This window comes from Lynx canadensis, chromosome E2 (genome assembly GCF_007474595.2).
Source record: "Lynx canadensis isolate LIC74 chromosome E2, mLynCan4.pri.v2, whole genome shotgun sequence".
Taxonomy (NCBI): domain Eukaryota; kingdom Metazoa; phylum Chordata; class Mammalia; order Carnivora; family Felidae; genus Lynx; species Lynx canadensis.
In genome coordinates this window covers 44,692,867-44,710,213 of record NC_044317.1, presented here as the reverse complement: position 1 = coordinate 44,710,213, position 17,347 = coordinate 44,692,867, and the positions used below count along the sequence as shown (strand labels likewise).

Here is a 17,347-nt window from a genome sequence, read left to right as displayed (position 1 = left end):
CTCGTTAAATAACAACCTTATTTTCTCAGTTGTTCAAGGCTTGAGCTCAAGCCTTGAACAACTCTCTCCTAGGTAACACACCCATTATGTTTCCACATCCTCTTGGCTTTATCTTCAAAATACAGTCAGCATCTGGCCATTTCTCATAATTCTCACTAGGACCACCAAAGTCTAAGCCACATTATGTCTTCCCTGTATTATTTAATAGACTCCTCACTATTCTTCCTACTTTTGCCTTTGCCTCTTTATATAACTTCTCTCAACACAGCAACAACAGTATTCTTGTCATAGTCAAATCATGTCATTGTTAAAGCCTCCTTGTATACTCATAAAAACATTTAGAAGAAAGCACATTTAATAGTGGCTGCTTCTGGGGAACAGAAATGGAGAACCGAGGGCCAGGATTGAGGAACCATTCTTTAATTTTCTTAAAAAACTTTTTTGTTGTTGTTTATTTTTGAGAGAGACTGATTGAGCAAGTGGGGGAGGGGCAGACAGAGAGAGAGAGAGAGAGAGAGAGAGAGAGAGAAAGAATCCTAAGCAGGCGTCAAGCTGTCAGTGCAGAGCCTGATGTAGGGCTCGAACTCACAAACTGCGAGATCATGACCTGAGCTGAAACCAAGAGTCGGATGCTTAACCGAATGAGCCACCCTGGCGCCCCTTAATTTTCTATTAAGTATATGTATTGGATTTTAAAGATGATAGTATTATTTTTAAAGAGTAACAGAGATGTGAACTAGTAGGAAGTCAGCACTAATTTCCTAGCCTGCTATATTGTTAAAAAGCAAGAGAGTGAGAAATGTGCTATGATAGTAGGTAGGAAGGGAATAAGAAATAATGATAAGGGGTAATATTCAACTCTAAGATGGAAGTGGGGAGAAATAAAATGTTAGTGAAAGGGAAAACACAATATTTAGGCTAGACAATTTATAAAATTGAGACTGCAAATGAAGTAAAGAGGCTAGCATCCAGAATAGAGGTTACAGGGGCAAGCAGTCCCCCAGAATCTGAGAAAAAAAAAGAGCATGATCAAGCAAGAGAATCTGGAAATGTTATTTAGGTATCTAAAGAATTCCCAGCAACTGTTACTCCAATGGGCTTATAAAAAAACTTGCCTCAAAAATTTTTTCAGAGGTCGCAGTTTGAGTAACTATAAGAGGGGTGCCTGGGTGGTTAAGCATCTGACCTTGGCTTAGGTCATGATCTCTGGTTTGAGTTCAAGCCTCACATCAGGCTCTCTGCTGTCCGTGTGGAACTGCTTTGGATCCTCTGTCTCCCTCTCTCTGCCCTCCCCATGTGCACACTCTCTCTTTCAAAAACAAATAAACATTTAAAAAAAAAAGATACATCATAAAAAAATAACTTAATGAACCTTTATCCCATTCATCCTTCTGGGTTCCTTCTTACTCACCTGGAAAGCACCTCCTTTACATTTCTTCCTCAGTTATTCATTGCTCTTCTTGTTTAAACTGGTGTCTTTAAACTTCTAAACAGTGACACAGGACTTGGACATTACTCTTGAGGGTCAAAGCAGAATCCCATAATTCAGGCTGAGACCAAAGGATCCTTAAAGGATTTGATGGGTAAAGGAAGTGCAGTTCCTGGGGATGCACAAGGAAACTGGTCTATGAAAAAGAGCAAAGTAATGATGACCTTTTGGCTTAGAAGCTGGAGCACACACATACACATAAGCACATTGAAAAAGAGCATTTACACTTTGCATCCTCAGCCAAACCCATTATGCCATTTAAAGCCTCCACACATTTCAGGAATGGGAAACAGAATTTAGGTTATTTATTTTTCAGAATTTAGGTTATACAGAGAAATTACAAGACTGAGTTGTTAAAGTTCTACAGAATCACAACCTGTGCAAGTGTCACTTGTGGCCTTGCTCCTGATTAAAGAGTCACAGTTTTGAATATCATTTTCCCCAATAAAAACATTTTTGTCAGGGTGCCTGGGTGGCTAAGTCAGTTAAGTGTTAGACTCTTGATCTCACCTCGGGTCATAATCTCATGGTTTGTGAGATGGAGCCCCACATTGGGCTCTGTGCTGACAGCATGGAGCCTGCTTGGGATTCTCTCTCCCTCTCCCTCTGCCTCTCTACTTACCCCCCTCAAAATAAATAAACATTAAGGGGGAAAAAAAAAAGAAATCTAGGCCTCCAATATGTAATGGAGAATGAATGACAAAAGTCAAAATTACTCAGCTCTTCCCTGACTCAGATATAAGAGGCTTAAAATCTGGCTGCACAGTGTTACTAATTGATGAAACAGGTAATGCAAAGGGGAATGGATGGAGGCAAACCATAGGAGGCGGAGATACCAGAATTAACATTTTGGACACAAAGAGCGTGAAGTTCCGGTGTAGCCTCAAGGTGGAGCTGTCCATTAGCAAATTGGACAGAGCTCAACTATGAATGGACATTTGTTAGTCACCTGTCAAGTGAAGCCACAGCAGTGGAATTTTGTTCTTAGAGGGGGAAAAGAAAAAAAAGATAATTCAGAAACTTAGGAACACTAATAGCTAAGGGACAAACAGAAACATTAAGTCACTAATGGAGCTTTTTTTTTGAGGGGGAGGTTATTCCTTGGTTTTGACTGGAATTATACAAATGAGAGTAGTGTAATGGAAGTCAAGGAAACATTCAAGAATGAGGCAGTGATAAACATCTGGAAAGTAATGGACTGAACACAGAAATTGAATCCCTCCATCCGTTAAAAATGGAAATATACAACACAGGCAAGCAAAACTGTGATTCTTACCCCTGCCCTAACTATTGCATCTCCCTCCTCTGACAACCGTTATTTTTTGTGTAAATTTCAAAAGGTCTTTCATTAACACTAAAGAATAATCTTCATATAGATAAAAGTTTCTTCATGCACCTATGAATACACATTCTTTTTCCCACCCACTAAAAAAGTAGTATATTGCACCAAACAGGCACACTTTCTTCACAAAATAGCTTGAAGATTTTTATTTTTATTTTTAATTTTTTTTCAACGTTTTTTTATTTATTTTTGGGAGAGAGAGAGAGACAGAGCATGAACGGGGGAGGGGCAGAGAGAGAGGGAGACACAGAATCGGAAACAGGCTCCAGGCTCTGAGCCATCAGCCCAGAGCCCGACGCGGGGCTCGAACCCACGGACCGCGAGATCGTGACCTGGCCAAAGTCGGACGCTTAACCGACTGCGCCACCCAGGCGCCCCTTGAAGATTTTTAAAATGTAACATATGTATTTCCATTTGGTCAAGTCTTATTTTGGGTCTTTCATTAACACTAAAGAATAATCTTCATATAGATTTTTATACATTTCTTATTTATTCCTTAGGTGTTTTATCTGATTTGTCACTATTGTAATTACTGTCTTCATAACTATTACTGATTACATTTTTGTATGTACCAAAGCTATTATTTGTGTATATGCATTTTTGTACCATGGTTCTTTTTCATTTTACTGAAAAATATGTTAAGCGCGATACAATACTAGAAGGAAGTGTCATTTTAGAAGAAAATTTGTTTCGCTACATTTACAAAGGCCAACCTTTGGTCTAGGGAAAACCTGGTCAAATTACGAGTCACTGCCATGTCACTGAGAAACAAGAGAATCTTAAATCTGTTACCTGACATCTCTGAACCAAAGACAGGACATCATCCTTCCCAATTCTGTGCTGTCTACGCTAGTGGAAACTAGCTCTTAAAGCTCTTCCTTAGTCCAGGGCTTTTCAAACTGGCCTCACCAAAGTTCCTCCAAAGAACTGAGTCAATACATAGGGGGAGTCTAGACATCTAGAAACAAGTTTTCCGGAAATGTTTACTTTAAAAAATTGTTAATACTAATTTTGTTTTCTACTGCACAATGAGTCTGCTTTTATATAAAAATCGCTTTAAAAATTACTTATCTCTATATCTTAGCCATTTTCCTTTCTTTCAGAAAAACGGATGCTCCAGAAAGATGCATCTTTATTAGTTATTTTAGAAACGAGAAAAGTGAGGTTGAGGTTACTACCCCATAAAGCTCACAATGCCATCCATTCTCACACACTTGGAACCACAGAGTTCTCACACAAGTGGTACCTCTACAACAATCTCATACATTCCGTCATACCCCCACCCCCACCCCGCCGCGGTCCCGCCCCAGTTTCCCCCAGTACCCCTGCCCCCATCCACATAGGCTTTGAACAATGCACGTCATAGAAGGCGATTCCTCCCCTTTAGCCTCTCCAGCCACGTCGCAATCTCCAAGAATCCTCCCCTACAGCCTCCCTGACCAGATTCTGAGCCCAGAAACCCAGGTCCCACGCCCAGATCTGCGCTTTGCGAAGCCGAAACCAAACTCACCGGCAGACAAAGACGACCATGGCGAGCCAGAAAGTCTGCGCCTGCGCACTCCCTTGGCTGGTTTAACACTCCCAGAGGTCTCCTGGGCTCCATCAAGCCCCGGCTCAATACCGGACAGAATCTGTCGGTATTGGCCGGTCCTCTACTTTTCTGACTGCGGACTACATTTCCCATAAGTTTCGGTGGTTCGAGTCAGCTTTTTCGCGCTTTCTTTTCTGCGCCAGAGATTGTGGGAGTGTCTCCCTGGTGAGGGGAGGAGTGTAAGTAGACCGAGTCTCAGGACTCAGTTTAATACTCGACCTGTGTTAACTTTACCTTTGGGAGAGGGCAGTGGTGTGCCTTGGGTTATAATAAACTCAGTTCAGGCATGCCGGGCTTACTCCAAGTAGGAGCCAAGGGGCAAGGCTACCTACCCCTGGAGCGCCGAAACACTGGGCCGCAATTCATGCCTCAGGGTGGGTAGGGGCGGGATTTCTTTGGCGGGGTTCGAGCCGGGCGCCATCTTCTCCGTCGCGAGTGTGGCGCTTAACTACATTTCCCAGGAGGCACCGCGTTCGCCTCTCCTTCCCTCAGCGCGGCTGGCAGCTTTGAGCTGAGTTGGTTTGGACGCTAGCTTGTGGTGGTCTCTTAGGGGTTCGGCCGGGCGACTAACACGTTTCAGAGAAGGCCGAGGTTGGACAAAGCCCAGAGCCCCCGGCGTCGGGAGGGAGACCTGAGTATTAAGTCTATTCGGGCAGAAGGGGCTGAGGAGGGGCAGTTGTGAAATTTCGCCACTGTCGCAGTGATATGTGTATGTGTGATTGTGAATATGTGTGATACCGTGTGTGCCGGTGAGGATTAGCTCATTATACCACTGTGAGTCCCCGTGGTGTGACTGTTAATGTGTTACTGTGTGTAATACTGTGTATGGATACGGGTTACCTGTGACTGTGTGACCTTGTATACCACTTTGTGTACAAGGGTAGAGAGCTTTGTGAATGAGCTCCCGTGGGTATTATGACTGTGGGCAGGGTCGGGAAGGTGTTTGTGATTGAAGGTGTTACTTTGTGTCTAGTGGTGGGTGTGAGACTGTATGAATTTGGGGAGATTTGTGTTGGTGACTGTGTCACACATAGCCATATGTGGGAGTACAAGACGGCTGTGAGCCTTGACAGTAAAGAGCCTTGATAGTAAAGACCCTGACTCTTCTCTCTGACCCTGAGATTGATTTGCAAGCTCTGATGTGGAGGAGCAAATGGAGCCAGTTGACCTTGTCATCTGGGCCCCAAGAATGGTCTGTTAATATCCTTCCCCATCTTGATTCGTCTTCGAGAGAGCTCTCCATTGGAAGAGGAAATACTGGTTGTGATAATGAAAAGTTATGTTAAAGGTGCCTTGGTATTTTCTCTTTATTTCTGAAATGCTTTATTTTTGCTTTTGTTTCCCTTACCTCAGGGGACTTATCTAGAAAAAAATTGCTACAGCAAATGTCAGAGAAATTACTGCCTGTGCTCTTTCCTAGGATTTTTATGGTTCCAGGTCTCACATTTAGGTCTTTAATCCATTTTGAATTTATTTTTGTGTATGCTGTATGAAAGGGGTCCACTTTCATTCTTTTGCAAGTTGCTGTCCAGTTTTCCCAACATCATTTGGTAAAGAGACTGTCTTTTTCCCATTGGATATTCCAAAGATTAATTGACCATTCAGTTGTGGATTCATTTCTGTATTTTCTATTCTGTTCTATTGATGTGTGTATTTGTTTTTGTGCCAGTACCATACTGTTTTGATTCCTGCAGCTTTGTAATGGAATTTGATGTCAGGAATTATGATGCCTCCAGCTTCGCTTTTCCTTTCAAGATTGCTTTGGCCATTCAGGGTCTTTTGTGGTTCCATACAAACTTTAGAATTGTTTGTTCTAGTTCTGTAAACAACTGTTGGTATTTTTTTAATGTTTATTTATTTGTTTTGAGAGAACGTGAGAGAGCGAGGGAGGGGCAGAGAGAGGGAGAGAGAGAATCCCAAACAGGCTCTGTGCTGCCAGCACAGAGCCTGGTGTGGGGCTTGAATTCACAAACTGTGAGATCATGACCTGAGCCAAAATCAAGAGTTGGATGCTTAACTGACTGAGTCACTCAGGCACCCCACCTGAGTTGGTATCTTGATAGGGATTGCATTAAATGTGTAGATTGCTTTAACTAGTATAGACATTTCAACAATATTTGCTCTTCTAGTCCATGAGCATGGAATGTCTTTCCATTTTTTTTGTTATCAATTTGTTTCATCAGTGTTTATAACACTTTTATAAAACAGTGTTTATAAAACTGTAAGTTTTCGGAGTACAGGTCTTTCACCTCTTTGGTTAGATTTATTCCTAGGTATCTTATTATTTTTGGTGTAATTGTAAATGGGTTTGTTATATTCTCTTTCTGCTGCTTCATTATTGGTGTGTAGAAATGCAGCCTATTTCATGGGGCGCCTGGGTGGCTCAGTCGGTTAAGCGTCCGACTTCAGCTCAGGTCACGATCTCGCGGTCCGTGAGTTCAAGCCCCGTGTCAGGCTCTGGGCTGATGGCTCAGAGCCTGGAGCCTGCTTCCGATTCTGTGTCTCCCTCTCTCTCTGCCCCTTCCCTGTTCATGCTCTCTCTCTGTCCCAAAAATAAATAAACGTTAAAAAAAAAAATTAAAGAAATGCAGCCTATTTCTGTAGATTGATTTTGTACCCTGCCACTTTACTGAATGTGTTTATCAGTTTTAGCAGTTTTTTGGTGGAGTATTTGGGTATTCTAAATATTGTATCATGTCATCTGTAAATACTGAAAGTTATACTTCTTCCTGATTTGGATGCCTTTTATTTTTTCTTGTTGTCTGATTGCTGTGGCTAGGACCTCCAGTATTAATGTTGAGTAACAGTGGTGAGAGTGGAAAACCTTGTCTTGTTCGTAACCTTAGGGGAAAGGCTCTCAGTTTTTCCCTACTCAGGATGATGTTAGCTGTGAGTTTTTCATATATGGCCTTTATTATGTTGAGGTATGTTCTCTCTGCTTTGGTGAGTTTTTTTTTTTTAATTTTTTAATGTTTATTTATTTTTGAGAGACAGAGCATAAGCGGGGGAGGGGCAGAGAGAGAGGGAGACACAGAATCCCAAGCAGACTCCAGGCTCTGAGCTGTCAGCACAGAGCCCGACGCAGGGCTCGAACTCAGACTTAGAGATCATAACCTGAGCCAAAGATGGATGCTTAACTGACTGAGCTACCCAGGTGCCCTTGGTGAGAGTTTTTATCATGAGTGGATGTTGTAGTTTGTTAAGTGCTTTTTCTGCATTTATTTAAATGATCATATAGTTCTTTTTATTTTTTAAAGTTTATTTCTGAGAGAGAGACCGCACGGGCGTGTGTGTGCGTGCGTGCGCGTGTGTGTGTGTGTGTGTGTGTGTGTGTGTGTCTGTGTGTGTGGGCGGGGGAGGGGGCAGAGAGAGAGGGGAGCAGAAGATCCAAAGTGGTCTTGGCGCTGACAGCAGTAAGCCTGATGTGGGCCTCGAACTCTCAAACTGCGAGATCTTGACCTGAGCCAAAGTCACTCAATCAACCAAGCCACCCAGGCATCCTGAAATGGTCATATGGTTCTTATCTTTTCTCTTATTGATGTGTTCTATCACGTTGATTGATTTGCAAATATATAATCACACTTGCAACCCAGGAATAAATCTCACTTCATTATGGTGAATGATTTTTTTAAATGTATTATTGGATTCTGTTTGCTAGTATTTTATTGCGAATTTTTCCATCTATGGTCATCAGAGATACTGGCCTGTAGTTCTCTTTGTGGTGTCTTTATTTTCTTTTGGTATCAGGGTATTGATGGCCTCATGGAATGAATTTGGAAGTTCTCCCTCCTCTTCTGATTTTTGGAATAGTTTGAGAAGAATAGGCATTAATTCTTCTTTAAACGTTAGGTAAAATTGGCCTGTGAAGTCATCTGGTCCTGGACTTTTGTTTATTTTGGAGTTTTTTATTACTGATTCAATTTCATTGCTGATAATTGGTCTGTTCAAATTTTCTTCCTGCTTCAATTTTGGTAGGTTATATGTTTCTAGGAATTTATCCATTACTTCTAGGTTGTCCAATTTGTTGGCATATATTTTTTCATAATATTCTCTTGTATTTTTGTGCCATTTGTTGTTATTTCTCCTCTCTTATTTGTATTTATTTAGGGTCCTTTCTCTTTTTTTTTGATAAGTCTGGGTAGATGTTTATCAATTTTATTGATATTTCAAGGAACTAGCTCCTGGTTTCATTGATCTGTTCTACTGTTTAATTTTCTGTATTATTTATTATTTCCTTCCTTCTGCTGATTTCAGGTTTTGTTTATTATTCTTTTTCTAGCTCCTTTAGTTGTACGGTTAGGTTGAGATTTTTCTTGCTTCTTGAGATAGGCCTGTATTGCTATAAACTTGTCTTAGAACTCTTAGAACTGGTTTTGCTGCATCCCAAAAATTTTGAACTGTTTTGTTTTCATTTTCATGTACTTTTTTATTTCTTCTTTTATTTCCTGATTAACCTATCATTATTTAGTAGCATGTTATTTATCCTCCATGTACTTGTGGTCTTTCCAGATTTTTTCTTGTGGTTCACTTTAGTTTCACAGTGTTGTAGTTAGAAAAGATGCATGATATGACTTCAGTCTTTTGGAATTCGTTGAGGTTTGTTTTTTGGCCTAATATGTGACATATTCCGGAGAATGTTCCATGTGCACTTGAAAAGAATGTGTATTCTGATGTTTTAGGATGGAATGTTCTGAATGTATCTGATACGTCTATTTGGTCCAGTGTGTCATTCAAAGTCCTTGTTGACTTTTTGTTTGGATGATCTTTCCATTGATGTAAGTGGGATGTTAACGTTCCTGCCATTATTGTATTGTAGATTTGTTTCCATGTGTTTACGAACTGCTTTATGTGTTTGGGTGCTTGCATGTTGGGTCTGTAAGTATTTATGATTTATATCATCTTGTTGCATCATTTCCTTTATTGTTATATAGTGTCCTTCTTTGTCTCTTGTTATCCTCTTTGTTTTAAAGTCTATTTTGTCTGATCTAAGTATCGCTACTCCAGCTTTCTTTTGAGATCTTTTGAGATGATAAATGTTTCTCCATTCCCTCACTTTCAAACTGCAGGTATCTTTAGGTCTAAAATTAGTCTCTTATAGGCAGCATATAGAGGGGGCTTGTTTTTGTTTTGTTTTGTTTTTATCCCTTCTGTCACCCTCTATCTTTTGATTGGAATATTTACTCTATTTACATTTAAAGTAACTGTTGATATGTGTTTATTGCCTTTTTTTTTTTTTTTACTTGTTTTGTAGTTGTTTCTAAAGATTTTCTCTGATTCTTTCTTGTCTTTTACTCTTTCACCCTTTGCTGGTTTACTTTAGTGGTATATTTGTATTTCTCTTTTTCTTTGCATATCTATTAGTGGCTTTTGATTTCTGGTTTCCATTAGGTATGTACATAACATCTTCTGCATATAGCAATCTATATTAAGTTAATGGTCATTTAAGTTTGAACCTATTCTTTACTCTTGTCCCCCCCATGTTTTAGGTATATGGTATCACATTGTACTTCCTTTTTGGTGTATGTGTGAGATTCTTGACTGATTTTTTACAGAAATACTCATTTTTAATGCCTTTGTGTTCTCTACCTTCATACTGTCATTTTTAGTCTTTCCTTTCCACTCAAAGAGTACCCTTTAATATTTCTTACAGAGCTTGTTTAGTGGTCATGAATTCCTTTAGTTTTTGTTTGTCTGGGAAACTCTCTTCTTCTATTCTGAATGATTGGCTTGATGGATAGAGTATTCTTGGTTGCACATTTTCCCCATTCAGCCTTCGAATATATCATGCCACTCCTTTCTGGCTTTGCAAGTTTCTGCTGAAAACTCCGCTGATAGCCTTATGGGATTTCCTTTGTATGTAGCTGTCTTCTTTTCTCTTGCTGCTTTTAATATATTTTTTTACCACTGTATTTTGCCAATATGATTATAACATGCCTTAGTGTGGATCTGCCTTTGTTGATTTTGTTGGAGGTTCTCTTTGCATCCTGGATCTGGATATCTGTTTCCTTCCCCATATTAGGGAAGTTTTTAGTCATCGTTTCTTTTTTTTTTTTTTAATTTTAATTTTAATTTTTTTAAATTTACATCCAAATTAGTTAGCATACAGTGAAACAATGATTTCAGGAGTAGAGTCCTTAGTGCCCTTACCCATTTAGCCCATCCCCCCTCCCCAGCCCCTCCAGTAACCCTCAGTTTGTTTTCCATATTTAAGAGTCTCTTATGTTTTGTCCCTCTCCCTGTTTTAATATTATTTTTGTTTCCCTTCCCTTATGTTCATCTGTTTTGTCTCTTAAAGTCCTCATATGAGTGAGGTCATCTGATATTTGTCTTTTTCTAACTAATTTCACTTAGCATAATACCCTCCAGTTCCATCCACATAGTTGCAAGTGGCAAGATTTCTTTCTTTTTGATTGCTGAGTAATACTCCATTGTATATATATATACCACATCTTCTTTATCCATTCATCCATCGATGGACATTTGGGCTCTTTCCATACTTTGGCTATTGTTGATAGTGCTGCTATAAACATTGGGGTGCATGTGTCCCTTCAAAAACATCACACCTGTATCCCATGGATAAATGCCTAGTAGTGCAATTGCTGGGCCGTAGGGTAGTTCTATTTTTAGTTTTTTGAGGAACCTCCATACTGTTTTCCAGAGTGGCTGCACCAGCTTGCATTCCCACCAACAATGCAAAAGAGATCCTCTTTGTCCACATCCTCGCCAACATCTGTTTTTGCCTGAGTTGTTAATGTTAGCCATTCTGACAGGTGTAAGGTGGTATTTCATTGTGGTTTTGATTTGTATTTCCCTGATGATGAGTGATGTTGAGCATTTTTTCATGTGTCGGTTGGCCATCTGGATGTCTTCCTTGGAGAAGTGTCTATTCATGTCTTTTGCCCATTTCTTCACTGGATTATTTGTGTTTTGGGTGTTGAGTTTGATAAGTTTGTTATAGATTTTGGATGCTAACCCTTTATCTGATATGTCATTTGCAAATATCTTCTCCCATTCTGTCGGTTGCCTTTTAGTTTTGCTGATTGTTTCCTTCGCTGTGCAGAAGCTTTTTATTTTGATGAGGTCCCAGTAGTTCATTTTTGCTTTTGTTTCCCTTGCCTCCAGAGACGTGTTGAGTAAGAAGTTTCTGCAGGCAAGATCAAAGAGGTTTTTGCCTGCTTTCTTCTTGGGGATTTTGATGGCTTCCTGTCTTACATTTAGGTCTTTCATCCATTTTGAGTTTATTTTTGTGTATGGTATAAGAAAGTGGCCCTGGTTCATTCTTCTGCATGTCGCTGTCCAGTTTTCCCAGCACTACTTGCTGAAGAAACTGTCTTTATTCCATTGGATATTCTTTCCTGCTTTGTCAAAGATTAGTTGACCATAAGTTTGTGGGCATTGTTTCTTCAAATAAATTTTCTTCCCCCTTTTCTCTCTCTTCTGCGACTCCTATAATAGGAATGTTATTACGCCTGATGGAGTCACTGTGTCCCCTAAGTGTATTCTTAGTTTGCATAATTCTTTTTTCCCTCTTTTGTTCAGCTTGATTAGTTTTCATTACTCTGTTTTCTAGGTCATTAATTTGTTCCTCTGCTTCTGACAGCCTGTTTTTCATTCCATTAAGAATGTTACTCATTTGTTTATTGAGCCCTTTATCTCTGGTGTGGTATTTCTTATACCTGGGTTAATTGTTTCACTGATGTCCTCTACTCTTTTGTCAATTCCAGTGATTATCCTTATGATCATTGCTCTAAATTCTTCAGCAGGCATGTTACTTATATCTGTTTTGTTTAGAACTCCAGCTGTGGCCTTGTTGGTTCTGTGCCCTTGTCATGTTCTTTCATTTGGGACAAATTCCTGTGTCTTCTCATTTTGTCTAAGTCTCTGTGCCTGTTTCTCTGTGTTAGGAAGGTGCTTCTTAGGAGTATTTGCAGTGTGTGCTCCATGAGTTCTGCTGTTGTGTCCTAGCTACTGTATCCTTCAGGCCAGTCATCTGCAGAGACTCTTTTTGCCTGTTATGGGCAATGATTGGTTCCTCACCTGAATGTGACACTTTTTAACTAGGTGTGCTCTGGTTTGCTTGTGAAATGATACCTGTCACCACTGCCACTGAACCTAGGCCTCATAAAACTCCCAGGTCAGGAGCTGTGGTGTTAGTAAGGGTCTTCTGGGAGAGGGGGAATCACTGTGCTGGGACAGAGTCAAGTTGACTGAGAAGGGCTGTTCTTCTGGACTTCATGGTGGGGCGCTGGGCTTGGTACAAGCAACTTAGGTAGAGAGTGTGAATGTTGTTCTGGTTCCTGCAGGTGGCCCTGTGCTTATGATGAGGGGCGAGGGAGTGAAATGACTCCTGACAGTTTCTTTGTTCCCAGAAGGGTCTCTCCTTGAATGCTGTGGCTACTGCTCTGGGACAGTCTTCGAGATGAGCAACTAACCTCCCTAGCTTGTGCCCCAAGCATTCTTCAGTTTGCTGTTTCTGTGCTGTTTGTGTGCTCTTTGCTCTGACTTTTCTTCAAGAGCAGCCATTTATAACCATGTGTTTAGTAACAATGGTAAGGAACGTGAACGTGCAACATATATTGTCAACCTGAAAATAAAGATCCACAATGAGAGGCAAATGAGTGTTTACTTGGAATTGAAAAATTACAGTTAGGGAAGCACAGATTCTGCCAGTAACCAGAAAAGTGTCCCACCTGTGAGGTGAAAGCAAGGGGTTTTTACCTGACTTGGATAAGAGGGAAAAAAAGTTATTGGAACTAACAGGCTGAGCCAATGTGATTACACATTGACCAACTGTTGTCTTGGTGTTAATCAATGAAATTGTTCCTGCGGCACCTGGATGGCTTATTTGGTTGGGCATCTGATTCTTGATTTTGGCTCAGGTCATGATTTCATTATTTTGTAAGTTCCAGGCCCACACTGGGCTCTGTGCTGGCTGCCTGGAGCCTGCTTGGGATTCTCCCTATCTTTTTGCCCCTACCCCTGCTCGTGCTCTGTCTCTCTCAAAATAAATGAATAAACTTAAAAAAATAAATGAAATTGATCCTCCTATGCATTAATTAACTATTCTGTCTTCAGAAAGTCCACAGCCAGCTGTTTATTGATCAGGATATCCATTGTCCTGTTGACTTTACCGACAATTGCTTGTAAGACAGTTGCCACTTCTGGGCCAGACCAAGGGTCTTTTTGCCCAGTTTAAGCTTATTAGATCATTAGCCATTTGTTTTAGAAAGGAAAATTGGAGCTTCTCTCAAAAATGGAGTCTCTCATATCCAGAAATTTTGTACAATTTCACAATATTAAATGAAAATAGAGGGTTTTAAGTTGTACATATAGGAAAGTTATTTGGTAAAAAATATTTACCTGTAGATGTATGAAATATGTATTAGCGTTTAATAATTTCCATTGTAACTATGAGGTTTATGAAAGAAGGGATTTATTGTGTGTTAAGTCTTCAGTATTTACAACAACAACTAGCACATGTTTGGCACTCATTAGATATTTGATGAAAGAATAGTTAAGTAGTACTTAATAAGTAATAGCAGTTACTTACTTTCTGGTTGCACAGAATAAACAGGCACAGAATGCCTTACATTTGTGTTACTCTGTCTAAAAGTACTCTACATTTGTTAGCTCTAACTTGTGTGCCAAAGAATATATTAATCCTGTGTTCTTCAAACGGGGTATGAGTTCTTTAGCATTCACAGGACTTTTGATATGGGTGAAAGATACTGTTACTCATGTTTTCTTTAAGGTTTATTTTACTAAATTTCTACACATAATGAATAACATATCAATAATCATCTTTTTAGAGCATTTAAACTTGATTACTAATTTTGATAAGTATACTTTAAGCAGTTTAAAGTTCAATTATAACATTAGTGAGTGTAATATTTTATAATAAATGTTATTTGTTCTTCATAGCCTATTCTGGCACTGAGCTCCTAACATCCTTAGAATTTACTAAGTTTAGAGAGCTATGGAGATGTCTTTTGTTATGTTATGAAGCGACACTGTGAAACCCTTAAGTAACCAAAGCAGGGGCTGGTTGCTAGTGGCCCTGATCATGTGATTAGAGGGTTGGAACTTTCAGCACCCCACCCTCCATCCCAACTTCTGTGGAGGGGAGAAGTGCTGGAGGTTGAATTATTTCCCAAAGGCCAGTGATTTAATCAATTGAGGCTATTGTTAAAAAGATTCAACAGAGTGAACTTTACAGATTCAGTTGGCATTATGAAATGATTCATGAATCTGGCAGCATTCCATTGTTGCTGAGGCCTGAAATCAGATTCATTTGCCCCATGCACAGTAAGCCCATTTCTGAGTCACCAGGTTTGAAGCAGAGAAAGATTTATTGAAGGGCAACCCAATGAGAAGCCCAATAGGTCCCAAATCTCCTTTGTCCTGTTGAGCCTAGGAACAGTTTATATATTATTAGCAAAGTATGTGGGTTTTAGGGCAGGAAATGTATGGGCCTTGAAATTTCTAGAGAAGGTTTTTTTTTTTTTTTTTTAAAGACTTAGTTATTTAAAAAAAAATTTTTTTTTAATGTTTATTTATTTTTAAGACAGAGAGAGACAGAGCATGAACGAGGGAGGGTCAGAGAGAGAGGGAGACCCAGAATCTGAAGCAGGCTCCAGGCTCTGAGCTGTCAGCACAGAGCCTGACGCGGGGCCCGAACTCACGGACTGTGAGATCATGACCTGAGCCGAAGTCGGCCGCTTAACCGACTGAGCCACCCAGGCGCCCCAAGACTTAGTTATTTTTGAGAGAGAGGGTATAAGCAGGAAAGGGGCACTTAACATTTCATCACATTGTTCCTTTTTTTTTTTCCTCTTGAATACAAGATCTTTTAAGGTCTACTCTCTTAGCTGCTTTCAAATATATAATACAGTATTATTAACTGTACTCAACTTGCTGTACATTTCCAAGACTTACCTTTTAACTAGGAGCTTGTACCTTTTGACCACCTCTTCCTATTTTCCCCACTCTCTACACCCCACTTCTGGCAACCACCAGTCTGTTCTCTGTATCTATGAGTTTAGGTTTTTTCTTTTTTATATTCTAGATATAAGTGGGATGATACAGTAATTGCCTTTCTCTGACTTACTTCACTTAGCACAATGTTCTCAAGGTCCATCCATGTTGTTGTAAATGGCAAAATTTCCTTTTTTCAAGGCAAAGTAATATTCTATTGTATGTATGTATACCCACCCCCCACGCACACTCAATTTGTGTCCATTAATCCACTAACGGACACTTCAATTGTTTCCATGCCTTAGCTATTATAAATACTGCTGCAGTGAACATGGGGTGCAGATATCTTTTCAAGATTATGATTTAAGGGGCGCCTGGGTGGCGCAGTCGGTTAAGCGTCCGACTTCAGCCAGGTCACGATCTCGCGGTCCGGGAGTTCGAGCCCCGCGTCGGGCCCTGGGCTGATGGCTCGGAGCCTGGAGCCTGTTTCCGATTCTGTGTCTCCCTCTCTCTCTGCCCCTCCCCCGTTCATGCTCTGTCTCTCTCTGTCCCCAAAAAAATAAATAAATGTTGAAAAAAAAAATTAAAAAAAAAAAAAAAGATTATGATTTAATTTCCTTCAATAAATACCTGGAATTGGAATTGCTGGATCATATGGTGGTTCTGTTAAGTCTTTGAGGAAACTGCTATTTTCCATAGTGTTTTTACCAGTTTACATTCCCAGTAGTAGTGCAAGAGCATTCCCTTTTCTCCACATCCTCACCAACACTTACTATTTCTTGACTTTTTGGTAATAGTTATTCTAGCACATGTGGTGATATTTCATTGTGGTTTACATTTGCCTTGATTTGCATTACCATTATGATTAGGTGCCTTTTCATCTTCCTGGATGGCATTTGTATGTCTTTGGAAAAATGTCTTTTGAGACCCTCTTAAATTGTTTATTTATTTTTGAGAGAGAAAGAGAGAGACAGAGCATGATCAGGGGAGGGGCAAAGAGAGAGGGAGACACAGAATCTGAAGCAGGCTCCAGACTCTGAGCTGTCAGCAGAGAGCCCAACACAGGACTCAAACCCAACAAACCATGAGATCATGACTTGAGCCAAAGTTGGACATTTAACTGACTGAGCCACCCAGGCGCCTCAAGAGATCCTCTTAAATTTGTAATTGGATCTTTTTTTCTATTGAGTTGTATGAGTTCTTTGTATATTTGGGGTGTTATAAGATACATTATTTGCAAATTATAATAATTTTCTCCCATTTTGTAGGTTACCTTTCATTTTGTTGACTTTTAGTTAGGTGTGGTCTCACTTGTTGAATTTTGCTTTAGATATCAAATCCAAAAAATCATCGCTAGGAAGGAGGTCTATGAGCTTAGTCTCTATGTTTTCTTATCAGCGTTTTATGGTTTCAGGTCTTATATTCAATTATTGAATCCATTTTGACTTGATTTTTGTGTGTGCTGTTAGTGCCCAGTTTCATTCTTTTCCTTGTGGCCCAATACCTACTGTATATTTTTGCTTCCTTTTTCATAAAATAATTGACTATATATGCATGAGTTTATGTTTAGACTCTCTAGTCTGTTCCATTGGTGTACATGTCTGTTTTTCTTTTAATGTTTGTTTATTTTGAGAGAGAGAGAGAGCACTCGAACAGGGGATGGACAGAGAGGAGAGAGTGAGAATCCCAAGCAGGCTCTCTGAGCCCACGAACTGGGAGATCATGACCTGAGCCAAAATCAAGGGTCAGATGTTCAACCAACTGAGCCAACCAGGCACTTTTTTTTTTTTTTAATTTAGATGTTTATTTATTTTTGAGAGAGAGACAAAGTGAGAGTGAGGAAGGGACAGAGAGAGAGGGAGACACAGAATTTGAAGCAGGCTCCAAGCTCTGAGCTGTTAGCACAGAGCCCGATATGGGGCTCAAACTCACAACCATGAGATCATGACCT

The 17,347-nt window shown here is 40.0% G+C and overlaps 1 protein-coding gene across 2 annotated transcripts in view; it reads right to left on the bottom strand.

Annotated features, from left to right (window-relative positions):
* Positions 1–17,347, bottom strand: part of ZNF260 (zinc finger protein 260) — a 74,504-nt gene that overhangs the window by 12,823 nt on the left and 44,334 nt on the right. Inside the window, exons 1-2 of one of the 2 annotated variants that reach the window (XM_030297987.2) lie at positions 4,342–4,751; positions 1,412–1,625 (exon numbers count right to left, since the gene is read on the bottom strand). The exons of the other annotated variant lie outside the window; for it this stretch is intronic. The gene's annotated coding sequence lies outside the window, so the exon portion shown is untranslated. Of the gene's footprint in view, positions 1–1,411; positions 1,626–4,341; positions 4,752–17,347 lie in introns of those variants that run through there. 2 annotated transcript variants of the gene reach the window in all.